The 18,336-nt window shown below is 36.0% G+C and overlaps 1 protein-coding gene and 1 long non-coding RNA gene across 3 annotated transcripts in view; one reads left to right on the forward strand and one right to left on the reverse strand.

Annotated features, from left to right (window-relative positions):
- The first annotated feature begins 651 nt into the window (after positions 1 to 651).
- cntn4 (contactin 4) overlaps positions 652 to 18,336 on the forward strand; it is a 160,074-nt gene continuing 142,389 nt past the window's right edge. The window contains exon 1 of one of the 2 annotated variants that reach the window (XM_051896479.1): positions 652 to 876. The gene's annotated coding sequence lies outside the window, so the exon portion shown is untranslated. The remainder of the gene's footprint in view (positions 877 to 18,336) is intronic. The other variant, XM_051896478.1, reaches the window with a different exon arrangement.
- LOC127514089 (uncharacterized) lies at positions 13,844 to 17,797 on the reverse strand. The gene is made up of 3 exons (XR_007930557.1): positions 17,167 to 17,797; positions 16,812 to 17,088; positions 13,844 to 14,899 (listed from the first exon to the last, which is right to left on the reverse strand). It is a non-coding gene; the product is annotated as an uncharacterized LOC127514089 (long non-coding RNA).

Genomic DNA, 18,336 nt, shown 5'->3' on the forward strand with positions numbered 1-18,336 from the left:
GCTTAGTTAATCATTTTTTTGTAATGACTAATTTTTAGGTGATAAATGCGATAATAGGCCTATCTAAAGTAAGTGGTTTTGTTAAAGTCAAAAATATTATTTCATTATTAATAAGGTAACAGCAGCGCATTGTCATTTTTTTGTTACTCTACTTTTTTTTTGGTAGGCTACTTTTTAACATACAAAAAATGAATGACAGGGAATTCTGAAGAATGCTCATTTACTTAATTTTAATAATATTTTACCATTTAAATATTCATAGCCTCGCTGAAAATACATGTTCTCCATGAATTATATGGTTATTTATAGTTCTTATTTCACAATATTTACAGTGAAATGACATGTATGATCTTTTAAAATATTTCTTTTTACAGTATCTATTATGAAATAGCTCTTTATTTCAGTTTTTTTCTAATAACTAACATTTTTACAGTTTTTTTCTCCTTACAGTGCACCCAAAAGCATCCCGCCCTCTTGAAAGCAAAATGAATAATACATGGCCACATTTTACTGCAAATTTACGTTTCTGCCATATCAGCTGTGTCCTCGTATCCCTAATGTCAAAGTCTCAGCCCTTCGTGACACAAAGATGATGTGATTTGTGTGACTCTTTGGGAGCCCTCCAGCACAGTATGTGGGAGGTGCCCACCCCGTGCCACACGAGCAGCGCGGGCTCATGTTGATCTAATGCAGGAATCAGCGGGGACCGTGTGTGGATAGCGCGATATCTCCAGCTGAACGCTGGCGCTCACATATTCTGCCATTAAGCGGCACTTTTTGGAGACCCTGTCCGTTTTATTCGGATGCTCGGTTCAGTGAGTGTCTCGCAGTGAGCCCGCATCACTCTGAGGAAGGGAAGAGACTCGATGTATCACAGTAAGTGCGTCTTTAGTTATCAGCTGTGCATCGCTCCATCACACTGAACTCGGGTTTATATTGCTTCTCTATCCGCTCTTCAAACATTTGTGGAGAGTGAGTATTCCGATGCACGTTTCGTCATGTGTTTTTGGTTGGCGACATATTTTCTTTAGTCATTTACTTCGATAAGGGACACATCCTCACTTTGACCGACTGCTTAGACGTCTTTCCATTTATTTTAAAACATTTCTATGTGTGCGATAGACAAGCGAAGAACTAAATAGCAGTTTATTATTATTGTTAGTAGTGGTTTATTGTAGTAGTAAAAACAGCAATAGAATAGTATTATATCTAGTTGGAACGACAATATATAGGCTACAGTAGTGAACAAAATGACTAGTTGGAATTACTAATATATTAGAGTAGTAGTACTAGTAGTAGTAGTAATAGAATAGTTTAATTAGCATCAGTTGGACTCAGTATATATTAGAAGTAGCCTATATCTATATTAGTATTAGTAGTAATATAAAAATAGTAGAATTATCATCACTTGGAATGGTAAATGTACTCTATCTGTCTATCTGTCTGTCTGTCTGTCAACACACACAAGTCTCTCTCTGCAGTTGTTGTTTTTGGTCCAATATGGTTCCATTGTTATTTGAAGTACATGTGGTATGGAACATAATTTACCTTACATTATTAACAAGAAAACATTGCTATAAAAAATTAATTTAATAGTTTTTATGTACTATGTTTACATGCATAAAACCAAGTCTCATGAATGCCATTTTTTAAAAGTTTTGCATTGCTTCAAAAGTAATTTCAATAGTGCAGTAGCAAGAATACTTTGTACATTTTTATCGATGCAAACTGTTGTTTTGGTGTTATTGCTAAAAGTGACCTTCTTTGGGATCATTATTCATCATATCCTCAGTAAGCACTGCAGGTGTCATGATGCAGGCGCAGAGGTTCACCTTTAATTTATTCACAAAAAACTATTACTCACAGATCATTTTGTTTCAAGTCATTTGAAGTTCATGACACAAGTGATGATATGTGAGTGGGTCAGTTGTTTACTGTCTAATGAGTTTGACCATTGTCACTAGTTTGACACATTCAGACTGATTTGTGCACCTGTTATGATTTCATTATCCAGCTGACAGCATGATTAGCCAATCACGTGGAGGCACAGCCTAATATCACGTGACTTTTCACCTGTGTTTTGCTGTTCTTATGAGTGTGTGTATATGTATGTTATGTTGTTCATTACATTTTATTTACTCTCTCTCTCTCTCTCTCTCTCTCTCTCTGTATAAAAATGTTTGTTTGTCACTTTTAACCAAGTGAGAGTGACAAGCATCTTGATGTTTGCAGTGAAAGTCATCATCACTGTTGACTTTTCAAACCTTGCTTGAATTGATCTTGCTTACTGAAACAGCTGGTGTTGAGTTGTGTACAGAGCGCATTAACGTCAGGACGGGTGTGCATTACCCATGCTTTGAGACATGTTGCGCTAGGGTTAATGATCTGATATGCTCTGGGTTTGATTCGGTTAGAGAGCGTTATGTTGGAGACTAGTGCCTCTGCAGATGTTTATTAATCCGCTCTCACTGTCCCTCCATCACTTAATCCAGCCGGATTTACTGATTATTGCTGTCCACAAACTCCATAAACCACTCAGACTTTATTTATTTATTTCCCTGGAAGGATTTACTCGCTGCATCACGTTAAAAGTCATATCTTCCTTAGATTTTGCTCCTTATTTGATTTATTTATTAATATAATATAACTTACTGTTCGGGTGTTGGGGTTCTACAGGCAAAGATCAGCGATCTAAATAAAACTGAAGACCTCATCTGTATACGTGGTTGGATAGACAGACTTATCTAGCATCTGTCGCTCAGCATCACAGACTGCAGCTCCCTGTGTTGAGTACAATCTCATCTCGTCTGGTGGCCAAGCAGATGAGGATTTATATGGATCATATTTAATGTTAATCACTGGTCAGGCTATAACAATGCAGGACATGTTGTATGATTATCTTTCGCTCACAGTGCTTCCTGGCTTTTCTTTTAAAGCAACCTTTGTTTATATACATGTCATAATACATTAGAGACAAATTCAGTGTGATTGCATACATGCATGCAAATGAGATTGGTATAAATAAGGCTAACATCTAATGTCAAAACACTTCTGATAGGAGAATATGTTGCATAATTATTGTTTTGGATAATAATGTTTTGGCATTAGGCGAATGGCTCGTTTTGGCTGGCCTTTTTGATATTCTACACGGTCACAAATAGTTACGAAGCGTTATCAAGACGAAAGTAAGAGAGAGCGAGAGACTGAATGTGTTCTTATGGTAAGCGTGGCGGCCTGTCAGAAGTGATGTAGTGCAAGTGACATTAAAAAGATTCTGGGGTGGTTGCATTTCATAAAAATTTTAATGGATGGTTTCTGCTGGTAGAAGCATTGAGAAAATGTGTCAGGAAGGCCACTTCTATATAATATATACTTTCCTACTCCTTTCTGAGAAAAGTTGCCGAAATGAGTGGTATGCGCGTGCGGGTCAGAGCTGAAGAGTTTTACAGGTCGTTTTCATTTTACACTTCATTTTCACTTCATTGGCAACGGACGTGTGAAGGCGACTAATAAGTAAAATATGATGACATTAATTGTAATTTTCTTGCAAAGAGTGTTAGCAGGGATTGTGATCGCTCTGATGAAACTTGTGAAATAAGAAAAATAATAAAAAAATATGAAAATTATAATGAGAATGTAAGCTTTTACACAAAGAATGCAGATCTGACACGGATACCATATTTAAAAAATCCACAATGCTCATTAGTTAAAGGGATAGGTCAAACAAAAATGAAAATTCTGTCATTTACTCGACCTCATGTTGTTCTGTGGAAGACAAAAGAAGATATTTTGAAAAAAATCGTTGCAGTGTTTTTTGCTTTTAAAATATAAGCAGTCCAATGTTGTTTAGACCAAATCGTTCAGAATATCTTCTTTTGCGTTGTTCTGTAGAAGATAGAAAGGTTTGAAACAACATGATGGAGAGTAAATGATGACAGATTCTTCATTTTTGGGTGAACTATCCCTTTAAGTATGTTTTGCTTCGTGTAGTATATTGTGAATACTCGTCATGTTTGCTAGGAGACTTACACCATGTTGCTTCCTTCAGGGAAATGTAGAGCCCCTCGGGACCTCCGTGTTGTTACTGTATCCTTCTAAGCGGGTCCAACTTTATGTTTACATAGAGCAAATTCAGTGGGCAGCCCGAGTTAAAAAGCAACAAAGCTGTCATTGGGAATTCAAGTTCATTTACATGTGGGCTAGACACAGCTGGCCACTCTCATGCCTGGCAAAATAGCATTTTGGACAGTGTCCTGAGAAGTCCGTTAGCGTCTAATCTAGGGGCTCTCCTCTCCCAGCGGACCGTGCGGTAAACCAGGGTGAAGCCCGGCAAATAAAGACAAATGCTCTGTGTCACCCGCCTTGCGCCTCCAGTAAGAGACTCTCCTTTTGGCACTGCACTCTGTAGGTTTTTAAAAGCAAACAGCGGCGTGCAATTTTTCAAAACATTATTATGCACAGAGAGGCTGTGGGCCCATGATACTTCTTTCGCCCGTGCTCATGCTGAGACTTGTAAGCCTCTTGTGTCATATTAAGATGAATTTTTTTTTCCCCCCCTCCCCATCCAGCCGTTGTGGAATCTCAAAGTCAGTTTCTTTTTTCTCTCTCGCTCTCTTCCACCCCCTTTTTCTCTTTATCGAGAGACAGCCAGTGTCTTAGCGCAAGCATATGCTGAGTGCCTTTGACACATCTCTTCCACAGAATTATTTGCATATTTGCCAAGCATTGAAATTGATCCAGCTGACATCACAGATCAAAGCCGTGTATACTGACAGCAGTGTACTAATGGATCTAAGATGGCTGTCAATTAGGAAAAACAATCCCTCTGGTGCTGGAAATTGGTAAATCTCAGATACCTCTCGAGAGTGTGTGAAAAGGGTGTATTGAATGCACTTGCGTACCCTTCACAGGAAGCAATGGGTCTAGTAGTTTATTAATAGTGTTCCCAGTGCTTAGCATTGATGGCTAAAAGGCCAAACTGAAGACATAAACGCTACTGGGGAAGGGAAGTCTCCCTTTTGTTTTAACCCTTGACAGCAACATAGTGTCAGCACAGATCCGGCCCACATTATACCACGTATAATCCACATGTACCAGATGTGGGCCAGATCTGGGCCAGACTATGTTGCTGTCTGGGACGCATCATGTTTAATTCCATATTGGCTTGAAGTTCAGGGAAACTGACAGCAGCGTATAATAGTATAGAGGTTTCTTTCACACAATTGCACTTTTTTAAAAGCGGAAAACACTTTTTTAAGGGTTCAGGACCATAACCAAGCAAAAAAAGCTGTATTGTTACTGGGATCAGATGGAGTTAACAGAAACCTTCAAAAAGTGTGTTTAGTGAGAAATTGCCTTGAAGAAACTGAGTGATTTTTGAAGACAGGTGAAAATGTAAGGTTAAGAGTAGTGGAGGTGCATCAGTGTTGTACAGTTTTCTTTTTTTTTCCCCCAGTTCCAAGCTTAGGAATTGTTATAAAATCCAGTATTTGGTGTCAGTTTAATATACTTTGTACTATTGGACTAAAGCTATTGTTTGGTAAAATATGCAAAATATTGAGTGAGGGTACATTCAGTATTCAGCATGCTTAAAAAAGTTCCCATTAAAGCAGTGCTTTTCTTTTATTCTGCTGTTATCACTACCACTTAATGTCTCCGAGCTGTATTTTTAAGCTCCTTGGCTTCATGTAATGATCCTCAAACATGATTGCAAGTAGACCAGCCACAAACAGAGCTATCATTCATTTTAATAACACCGCCATTGTGCCTTTTTATTATGCCTTAATGTCCAGTTATGTGAATGGACTTGTGAGCTGCTTTTATTTCAGATTTCAGTGTTACAGACACATTAAAATGATGTTTCTTTATGGATTTACAGCCTCAAAAAAATCACTCTTATAAATACATTTGTTTAATTTATTTTTTATTCTAGATGGAAGAATTTTTCTACACCACACTTAGTTTTACAATGGCAGTGCCATGGAAAAGCAAGCAATGATAATATATTTATCCATAATATTTACCAAGGATATATATAATGACTTTTTGTTAGTGCATCATTATTTATTAAAGCACATAAAATGAAAGTGAAAATTGGTTTGCGTTTAATAACCAACACATCTGTCTAATAATCTGTGGGTCTGAATTAGTTCAGATTCACTGAACTGTATCCCATATCTGCCATTTCTAAATGTGTTACAGACCTATTATTGTCTGTTGTTTCTTATGCAATCATGGTGCAACATATTCCTTTGGGAATATGGGTAATTGTGGGTTTCATTAGCGGAGCATAACATGATAAGGCAGTTATGGAACTATTGGCGCTGTGATTCCGGTTTTATTATTTACCTTTAATGTGCTCCTTGGTAGTTCTTCCCTCTAGTAAACTTAAGATGTCAGATAGAGACGTTGTATATGATGTGCTTTAATGATGACCATGTCGGGCAAATTGTTTAATCAGCAAAGTGCTGCCAAACCACATGGGTGTGTTTTGAAGTGCTTATGAGAAATCTAAGACAATCTTCAGGGGAGTTGAGATGGTGCTAAAAACATTCTACTACTTTATATATTGGAAAAACAAACAAGTGGCTTCTTTCCATGAGGAATATAGCCTACTGAGTGAGATTAAAGTTTGGTTAGATGATCAAACTTGAGTGTACTGTATGTGTGCCTCTGAAAGCAATCATGATGTAATCTGTCTTAAAAGTTAGAAAACTGGTCACAGATAGATAGGCAGTGGTTATGCTGGTGCATGGTTTTTACATAAAAAATATTAAGGTCATAATACAGATTTTAATAACATTAAAGGAGCTATATTGGATTTTTTTTATTATGCATTTTTTTCCTTGAGGTCCACTTATAATGTTTCATAATATTTTTTTCCAGTGCCTAAAACACTATAATCGTCCTATAATTTTATTTTTCATTACAATTTTCCACTCTCTGACCATTACACTATATCTTAACAAGGCATGATGTAACTTGTCTTTACACACTGAAAGTGAAAATGCTAGATGATGCGGCACATTTAAAGCCAGTCAGAACATATATGGTGTTCGATATACAGTTACAGTATGTGCAGGAGGTTTTTCAACCAATGAGATTTTAATGTGGGCGGGGCTTTCCACCACAGTGCGGCGGAAATAAAAACCAAGCAATTGATAAAATGTCTTGCTGCTGTTTGTAGTCTCGGCTGGGTTAGGACAACAACTCAAAACTAAAAGATGTTTATGGAAAAGTGAGCTTTTTTTACTTTTCAAATTATCATTTTGGATGTAGTTCTGAAATTAAACAGGCTGTTTATTTATTTTTAGAAAATAGACCCTTTGCGTATAAAATGGTGCAAATATGGTGCAGATTTGCTGTCAGATCCAATATAATTTTTAAATCAGACTTAAATTATTAGGAATGTTGTTAGAAAATAAACTTCATACACTTTAGTCCTTTAGAAAGATATGGAGAGTGGAAGGCAGATGTTTTGGGTGTCTGACATTAGAAATCCAAGACTTTCAGAAAAAAAAAAAAAAGTTTGATATGGTCTAGATATATTATAGATATATGGTCTAGATATAAATGATATGGTCGAGATATATTCTTAGTTTGTGAGCACTTCCAATGTACATTTCATATTTTCACCTTGAAGAAGGAATAAATGTGTGTTTCAGAGGGTAGTACTACTATAAATTACGCAGAACTTGCTGTCTTCTTTGGTTAAACGATACCCGTGCCATTGTGTGTCCTCCCATGACTTCTCAGGTGTGAAAGATTACTCCAATTTCCTGTGTGCTTCTGACAAATTGTTGCACTGAAGCAAAATCCAGGCCCTCATGTCTTACCAGTGATAGAAATGTGGAACCATTTTGTTAGATTATAACTCTATTTCTCTGTGCCAACACAATATTCTCAGTCCCCCTTTCATTCAAAAATGCATGGGCCCTTGGAAAGAGTCAGACACACAGACAAAGTCAACATTCCCAAAACTTCTTCAGCTTCATCACTTTTTATACATTGTCAGGGGGTGGTGTAATGATTGACCAATAAAAATATTCATTCTCATACAGACAAAGAGAAAAACAATTCCATATAAGGAGAAATGCATATGTAGCATTGTAAGTTCTGGAGCAAGAAAAACTTCTCCCCTCTCCCTATCTTTGCCTTCTGGGCCTGAGGTGAATGAGTACATTCAGAGCACATTCAGATATCGAGAAACAGATATGAACATGCAGAAAAAAAAAAGGATGAAAAGTGAAGCTGAGAGACTTATTTTACACTTTTACTCCAAATACATAATTTTTAGCTCTCAAAAATATGTCCCGAAGGCCTGAGGCAATTCACAATATAATCATCTCTCCCAGTGGCTCAGGTTTGAGAAGTAGCAAAGCGATTCTCTCCCTATAAAAAAAGCTTTGAATTATATTACCATGTTGGATTGACTGTCATCTCATCTTATCTGGTCAGATAAGTCGCCTTGATGTGAATTATGGTTGGACCGTGATAATGAATCAGCGGTTGATCTTGATTTGACAGGCTGGCGGAAGGCTACTGAGCATTTCTTTGTCAAATTGGGATCCAGGGCTTGAGTTTTCTAAAAACCCTCAATTTAGACAAGCTGTGCAAAAATGACATTTTAAAGATGCATTGTCTCAGAGGGAGGAAATGATGGAGTGTTACTTGCAGAATGTAGGCCACTATCCTGCAGAAAGCAAGTGTGCATATCAAGACCAAGTAGCATTTATATAACAAGTGCCCTTTTCAAAATGAGCACAAATATGAGCACTTCCTGTCTAAATGTTACAGTAGGCTACAGCATGTGTTAATGTTGCAGATGGTATGTTAGTTACAGTATAGGGTACTCAAGTACTTGGGAGCGGGGCTGGGCGGGTCGTGTTAGTCATGGCAATAATGAAAATACTTTAATTAAAACACTTATGAAAATTAATGTTGACAAATAAAAATATGACATGAAAATTTTCATATCAAAATATGAAAATATTATTAAAAAATAACTGCTAGATTATGTTTTCGAAAAAAAAAAAAAAATCTAAAAGGAATAGCTACATGAGGTGAAGCTGAAGAGTGAATGAACACCAGTAAACTGAATCCTGTTCTATATGACACTTTCTATATGAGATTAATAAGATATCCTAGATACACATGACATTACAACTTGTATCTGCACAGATGGACGAAAATGCAAGTGAACTTGAACTAAGTTCAAGAACTAACCATATTTTCACTTTATTTGCCGGTCTGGACGGCATACTGTCCTACGCTAACCAATCATACCTCAGGTACCACCCAAAATTCCACAATAACCAATCTGGAAAAAAAAAGAAATATATTTTTTAAAGTCACAGCGATCATCATTTTCATGATCAATTGTCGTTGTCACGTCCATGTACTCGTGCACATCCCAATACAGTAGTGGTCAAAAGTTATGTCCGGAGGAGATATTTGTTTTTAATATGAGGAAAATATTATATATATTTTTAAATATTTTATATATGAGGAAGGACAAAACACTATCTGACAAAATTATATGGCAAAAAGGCAAACTACAGGTACCGGTTTGTTTTACTATACAAAAAAAGCATAGAAAAACAAAACGCTAAAGCATACATTGACTACAGCATAATCCATTATTAATGTTTTGTTGGTTCTCTCTTGTTTTTGCATGTATTCATAATTTTCAAAAATTATGTCCACAGAATTTGTCATGTTTCATTGCGTTATTAAAACAATTAAAACAATTGACTCCAAGCACAACTACGCAATATGCTTACAAAATGTTTAACAATTTTTTTAAAAGAAATATTAGAATAAAGTGTGAAGATGTCCATTTTTTTTATGGTTGGACATCACTTTTGGCCACTACTGTACAATGGGTCTCATTCACATTTGTATGCAAAACAAGTTTTATTTACAAAATATTCATTTATATATCTTACATTTATGTATGTATGTGAATAACTACAGTAAGTGACCCTACTGTAAGTCTTAATTATCATATCATTATTAATTACTTTCTAAAGTAAAGCTTTTTTAAAATTGTTTTAAAAAATTATTAAAATTATTCACCATCAACTTGCTTTTTCAAGTTTTGAGGACTACTTATAATGTTGATAAAGCTGAACTCCAGTAACTCTTTCCGTACACTATTTTTGATCCCCTTATAGGCATCATTGATCATTTTTGCACCTTGGTTTCAACACACATTTTTGTAATGGAAAGTTTTGAGTTCTTAAAGTTGTATTATGTTTTCATACTGTAGTACACAGGAAAATTTGATTTCTCATCAAATGTACTCTTTAAAAATGACATGTTTTGGGCCTCTATTGGTTTACACAGTCTGGCTGGCACACATCACCCAGAAACAAGAGTGGCTCTGTCGAGTCATTGGCTAATCCAGCTCATCACTGGCACCGGGCTAAATAGTTGGAGAGGCACAAGAATTTATTGTTCCTGCAATAATGGTGATGTAATGGTGGTGGTGTTATGTTGTTGATGCCATTATTGTTCAAGGCTCAGGCTGTAATTTGGCTTAGGCTGTATTACAGGACCATAGCAAAAGCCTTTATGGGGCAGCGAGCTGCAATTTGAGCAGAGTAGAATCAGTAAGCCACTGTTGCAGGGCTGGAGGTGTAACATTAAAAAAGTATTAACTATTTCAACTCTTTTTACATTTTAATCCTGGAATAAAAACGTTGCTAAAAGTATTGTAAAGATTCATGTTTAACTATCATGAACAGATATGAATCAGATGAAGCGTATTTATCAAAGTGGTGACATTTACATAAATCAGTAACAAGCAGATGAGTCATATTAAATGAGATGTCAAGTACTGCAGATTATTAAGTGTTAGTACATTTAAATTCGAAGAAAGCATCTGAAATGCCTCCATGTTTTTATTAGAGCATAACAAGGTGCTTGCAAATGGATGTATCATTATTCAAAGACGTTACTGCAAAATATTCACCTAGAGGTAGTGATAACAATGTTAACAGGGATTTTGTGCTTTCAAGTCATATGCTTTTTAAGTAATCTGGCTTAATTAATTCTAGCCCTTATTTAACCCTGTATTGATGTCGGTACTGTATTGCTTGCTAAAAGGGCAAGGTTTCATTCGGTGACCTCATTGCGTTAGACTGAATAAGTGTATTTCTTATCACTAATTTCTGGGGATCACTGGTGCTAAGCACGGTTTCTGTGGACTTTGCAGCGTATTAGTGGTGGATTTATTGTTGTCAGCCTAAGATACTGCTATGGCAAAGTGTGTCCAGTGCACCACAACTCACAGCCTTGGGCATTTGTCAGCTGTCGATGTGAGATCTTGTTTGGTAGTAAAGCTTAAGGCACACTGACTGCAATTTCACACTCCCAGCTACTTCTTATAAATCTTGCAGAACTGTCAAATATGACTTTGGTGCTGTATTTCTTCTTGCTTTAATTAATCTGGCATTCTTTTATTTTGTAGCTGTGGTGTTGCCAAATTAATATTTGTCCGTTTATATCCATGAAATGTCATTCAGAACTCACTTTACCTTTGTAATGCGACAAATTTACGAATTAAACCTATTTCTTCTATCTTTGAAATATTGTTCAAGACATTCAATAAGAAAAAATGGTCAGGAATTGATTGGATAGTAAAAAGCAGGTGTTCCATACCAAAAATGAAGCCAGGTGGAGAAGGAGATGCATAAAAAGTAAGAGGGAATTGTAAAGACAGCTGAAAAGCAGAATTGGACCAAGTTATTATTTTGACAAAGGTTTATGAAGGCAGACGTTTATTTTCTGCACATATGAATAATGCACAATAAGACAAGGAATTAAAAAGGCATTCAAAAGGCATTTAAAAAGTAAATATAAGGTCAACTGTGATTTTTTTATACTGACAACTTATAGTTATGTCCACTTTCCATTCATTTTTGAAATGAACGGTTCGGTGCATACAGTCAGGTGACGAATACAGTCAGTCACAGGCGATCCACACTCCAATCCAGAAGGGGGGCGTGAGTGGTAATGCAACACTGTTTGCTAACCACTACAACAGGAAAAAGTGCAGAAGAAGAAGAACACACAGTCTGTGCATAGATATGTTTATGTGTAATTTCTTAACCATATATATATATATATATACGTATGTATGTATGTATGTATATATATATATATATATATATACAACAGAATAACCTTTTTTTTTTGTCTTGAATGCTTTGGAAGCATGCTTTAAAACAACCGTGGCATCACAGATATTCCTCATTCGAAGTGCAAAAATTCAAGCCAGCGGGCCCGCAGCCAGTTTAGTTTGTGGATAGGGAACATGGATGATTAAAGATTAAAGATTATGAAGACCAAGGGGTCAAGGTTTGACTGGTTAGGATGGCTATAGCCTCTTTTGGTAGATTCTGTAACTACACTATCTGGATGCAAAAACAAAATACATCTTTCTCCATAAACTGCTAAATAAATTGTGTAAATATTTTGAAACATACATGGCTAACATTTTATTTCACTTATAGTAAATGTTTTCTAGTGTCCAAATCAGCTTTGCCATGATGTAATGTTCTTGCAGCTTCAAAGTAATTAGTATTGGAATAATGCAAAGTGATGAACTGACAAGAAACATACATACATTAAAAAAGTGAATTGGGTCAGTTTTGACTTCATGATGTATAAATAGTGCATTTATTTAGTATTTAATAAGAGGAAGGCAGACTGACAGAGACTGTGGAGAAAAGTGAAAAACAGGCCGATCTCAATGAACCTTTGACTGCGAATCCTATTCCGCTCCCTTGTAACGAGATTGGCAAAGACAGAGTGGCTCAGCCATGAAGGTTACATCCAACACAAAGAGCTCAGTTTCAGAGAGAGGCAGCAGAAAGACTTTTGTGCGGCTTTGCGTTGCAAGCCATAAGAAGACATTTTAAGCCACTCTCTTTATATCACCCATTGCCTGAAGCTCCGTGAAGTAGCGGTGACTTTTTTTTATGCCTATGCGTTCCCCCACCCATCTTTCTGAGTGCTTGTCATTGATGCACCAATGCATGCCTGACTTTCAGCACCCTGGGCTCCTCTCTGGTTTAGAAAAAGGGATTTTCTGGCCCAAAAAAGCATGAAAGATAGAAGAATGTTACTTAAAGTGGCCATGAACTGCTTTTTTTTTTTTTTTTAATTTTATAATATTTTCTGAGGTCCACTTATAATGTTGTCAAGATTTTTACATCAAAAAACATCCTAACTTAGAAGTATAAGCTATTTTCTACCCTGTTTTTTACTGTCTTTTTGGAACACTCTGATTTGATAGGCGTGCTGAATTCAAGACTCGGAACTAAATGCTACTGCTATGATTGGGCAACAGTTTTGAATATTAAAATAATTTTCAGCGTCCCTGCCATTACATGTGCTGAACTGTTTTGAAAACTTCCAATGTTGAAAATTATCTCATTGCATAGTTGAAACATTTGCCAACAATGTGAAACATTTATGCTTATTACATAAGCTTTGTAAGTCTTGGTTGTGGCAAATAAAGTTTAAGTACTTGGAGTTTCCACCTTTTGACTTACAATTTGACTTACGGTGTTTCGTGTAAATTGAATTATGAACGAATGTGCCATTATTTTTTTTGTCATTCTTATAGGCTATTTTATAGTTCATCCCATTCGATAAAGTGAAAAACATATAAATTGTCATTTTCAGTGTCGTGTTTTAAATAAAATTAAAGGTGTTGTAATGTCTTACTTATGACAAAACAGAAGATGGGCTCTCTGAAGCTTTTTATTCAGGATTACAGTGAATGGCTAAGATCAAAACAATAACAAAAGCATGCATGAATCAGTGGGTGGAGCTAAAGAGGCAATGATGTAGAAGTAGGTGTTGATCTTCTTCTGCCGAGGCAGTCTGTCATTGCACTATGATGTAATAATGTGACAAAATCCAAAACAAGTCATTTTCTGAGCTTGGTGTCAATAAAAGCTGTTTTTGGACCAACACGCAAATTTGGAGTTCTGAAACTTAAAGGATATTTTTATAGTACAATGACCTCTTACATGTCAAAAGGTCAAGGAAAATTAGATTTCTCAATTCATGACCCCTTTAAGTAACGTATACCCACTTTGGAAATAGAATTTAAAAAAAGAAAGAAAAAGATAATGCACGACCCCCTCCTAGGCAGTTTGAAGAGAAAACAAAATCCTGTATGCATTTATTTTTGAGCTGTTTTTGACCATGACAGTTTTTGAGCACCCACGCAAAGGACATTGCGAGTGTGTTATGATTTGCAGATAGAACACCATGGTGCCACTAGACTAGACAATAGATAATACCTCTATAGGAATTACACTGTTAAGGACCATTCTCAATCTCACCAAGTACATTAACTATAATGTTCCAGTTCTTTGGGAAATGGGAAGTTCACACCAGCAATATGGAGCAAATGTTGTATCTTTAATGGATATTACTCAAATTAACTTTTTTATTTATTAAATTGTATAAATCATTCTCACACTTGCAATCGCATTGTCGTCTTGTTTGTGTAGTATGAAAGTCACTACAGGGAGGTTTCCTTACAAGAGTGTGTTTCGATGTTACATGTTTGACTACATAAGATTAAGCATTTAATCTGTGAACAAACAGGAGACAATAAAACAATTCACATTGTAAGTTGAGAGGCATGAGTGCACTAGATTTGATCAACACGTTTCTTGAAATAGCACATTAACCCCATCTGCTGCTGGATCAATTGTGTAGCTTGTTCTGCGGTCTGGATTCTCCACCTCATTTGTTGCCCTTCTCAGTCAGGTCTCAGTATCAGCTACAAATTAAAGCTTCTGGTCGAATCAGCATGCCTGTGATGTCCAAGCCCAATGGTCCTCATCTAAATGCTGTTTTTGTCCCTTGACCCCTTGAAAAAAGAAAGAAATGGCTCTCATTTAGAGGGTTTCAGTGCAAGCATGTCATCAGATCGTTCACATTCGTGTTTCCAATCAATCACAACTGTTAACCTGTACTTGGAAACAGCATGCTAATGGAGACCTCCTGAATGAATATGTTCAAGAGGAATTTTTTCTGAGCAAATTGTTTAAATTGCTTGTTTTACTGCAAAATATATGTAATGTGATGTATGTTTCTGTCATAGGTTTTCATCTTGCTGTCATCTTGATGTGATTTAGTATTTACCACAGTTTAAAGAAATAGTTTAGCCTAAAATGAAATTTCTGTCATCATTTACTCTCTTTCATGCGATTTTCCTCATACAATGAAACTGGAGATAAGGACCATATATTACTGATATATATATATATATATATATATATATATATATATATATATATTAGAAATTACTTGTACTACCGGACAAAAGAGACTAATTTCAAAAACATTACAAAAACGTATATATTTTCCAAACTTTTGACTGAGACTGATAGTGTATATTTTTAAATTATTTTTTAGCTTGTCATACAAGAGGAATACAACAACATTTAAGCCATTATTCAAAAACAGATCTCAGTTTTAATTAGTGCTTCATGTTCAAGCATTCCAGTAGGCTACTGTATGACATTAGAAGATATAGAGTACAATGTATATTTAAAGGTCTATTTTTATGGTTGTTTTTTTAATAATAGGTTTATGGTATCACTATGGTATTTTTTGTTATTTTTGGAGCTTGATATAGCGTGACGCTTGGAATTATAACACCATGTCCTAATCAGACGTGATGCGATAACTTTCCAGCGACAAACAATTTGTCTGTCCACACCAGACGCGACGCGACTATGAGACGCCATAAAGTCAATCAAAAATCACAGCCAATCAAAAGAGCGTGTGGGCGGGCTCTCTTGGCAAGTTCCCGCCCGGCACTCGCAACGAAATGGATAAGTAAGTAATCAAATTCATGAACATTACCATTTTAAAATTATTATTAAATATACATATTGAGTTACTGAAACAATCTTTGTCATAGAATACACTTGTCTGTTCACAATGAGTTGACAGTTTGAACGGAGTTCAATTTGGAGTTTGGAGTTCACTTCCTTTTAATTATTTTGAAGATCTGAGGTGAATTGTCCGTTGTTGCTTTCAGTACGGCTTTAAAAGACACACAAAATGATAGTCACATTACACGCTTTTAACATTAAATAAAGCACATTAACATTACCTAAGATTATCATTGCCATATACTTTGTTGTTCAAGCCGCGACGTCGCAAAAAAAAAAAAAAAAAAAGTTTGTAAAATAGCTAGCGTGTCGCCGTCGTGGCTAGTTAGGACAAAACTGATTAACATTTTATCTCATGTCGCGGTGTCGCGTCTAGTTAGGACACGGTATAAAGTTCTATCTGACATTTTCGTCAAAATTGAGTTATTCACATATTCTTATTGTGTGACAATTATCCACATTATGTGTTTTTTCTTTCTTTCTTTTTTTGTATTTTTATAAAGTTGTGTACATTTTGGGACTTTTTTTTAGAAAACAAAAAGGTTAGGAAGTATATGGAATATGAAATCTTTGAAGCTCAATATCTCAATCTTCTCAGAATGCAGACAGAACCTATTCCAAGGTGGTGATATTCTGTCCCTCTTTACTTTCATTGTATGCCAAAAAAAAAAAAGAAAAAAAAAAAGAAAGAAAGGTGGCTAGGATGTGCCAAGAAAGAAAGCTGTACAGGTTTGGAACAACATGAGGGTGAGTAAATTATGACAATAAAAATTTGTGTGGACCATTCCTTTACAATGACAACAAAATTATCAGGAATATTACTTTTACTCTTTAGAAAGATGATTTTGTCCGAAGCAATACATAGGAATGGTCTTTTACCTGGTGTAAAGGGCATTGCCAAAGGGCACAGTAGTGATAGAGGATCTGCTATTGACAGATCTTGATATAGAAAAAACCCATATCCGCACATCACTTGTAGATGTAGATCCAGCAGGTTTTGAGTCTGAAGAGTAGGCTGTACTGGCCCAGTCTGGTTTCAGATGAAAGACAATATCCCTCTATCCCAGGTACAGAGAAAAGGGAGCTGGTATATGAGAGCAGATTAAGGTGGAGCTGGGGTTGAGAAGGAGGGGTGGAGGGTGACCTGGAGATTGGACTGATTGAAATAGAGATAAGATATTAGACATGATCTACGTCGACAAATCCTTAGCTTAAGTTATTGACGTTAGCCTACTTTTCAGGAAATAAAGTGGATTCAATCTCAGCAACCCTTGTGATTTCGATCCTGAAAGCTCTTGCTGGAAATCATGCCTCGGGGTTAGTCCGGATATTCAAGCGGAAAGGTGTTAGCATCTTTTTAGTTTGGGCACTGCAGAATTAATAAACTGCAAAACTGTGAGTGCTGTCCGCTGCGGCAGCTGCTCGTCATGCTTTCAAGCCGTTTTTTCCCCCCTGCGCTTCCTCCTAGTAAAGCAGAACTCTTGACATGTTCCCTCTAACGACTGCTCTGCTCACTCTGTAGAATGTAGACATGTGCCGATATTCGGTAATGCGATATATCACAATAAGGAATATGCACGATATTGTTATCGTGAGCACGTCAAAATACCGTAAATAATAATTTATTACTAATTATTACAATTTTTATAATGCATTTAAGAATACTTTTCCCATCAACCGTATAAAATGCACAACACCGCTGTATTCTGCGTCAAAGGGACACGCGCTCAGATGTAAACAAGTCCAACTTGCATGAGAAGCACATGGCGGAACGAGTGAAGGAGACGCGCTGAATGAAAGTGCACGTTCACTCTCTGACAGCAGAGGGCGCTGATGGAACAGCAGAATGCAGCGGTTACCCCGGAAACCCCGCAAAACAAAGCAACTGCGCTAGTGAAGTTTTTAAAATGCTTCAAACAGCCATTCATTTTTTTTATTAATGTTGTTCATCACAGCACCAAATACTTAATTCTTAAAGTCTTAATAGGCTATTTATTTTCAAACTTAAACATTTTTATATTTTAATCTGGACTACAACATGCCCTAATGATTAGAAATGTTCTGATGATTTGTTATTGTTCAGTAAAACTTTGAGACATATGGCTTCATCAGTTAACATGTTAATTCATTTTACCAAACTGACAATGAAAACAAACTTATAAAGCATTAATTATTCTTAGTAAATGTTAATTTCTTAGTTACTGTTTAATAACATTACTAAAATCAAAAGAACTTATTTAATGGACCCGAGATAAAACTAACAATGATCAGTTGTATTTCTTAACTAACATTAACAAAAAATAATACTTTCTGTAACAAATGTAGCTATTGCTCAATCTTAGTTAATGGATTAAATAATGAGAGTTTATTGTAAAGTGTTACCTGTTGTTCTTTATAGCCTAAT

The sequence above is a fragment of the Ctenopharyngodon idella genome, chromosome 6, assembly GCF_019924925.1.
Source record: "Ctenopharyngodon idella isolate HZGC_01 chromosome 6, HZGC01, whole genome shotgun sequence".
Taxonomy (NCBI): domain Eukaryota; kingdom Metazoa; phylum Chordata; class Actinopteri; order Cypriniformes; family Xenocyprididae; genus Ctenopharyngodon; species Ctenopharyngodon idella.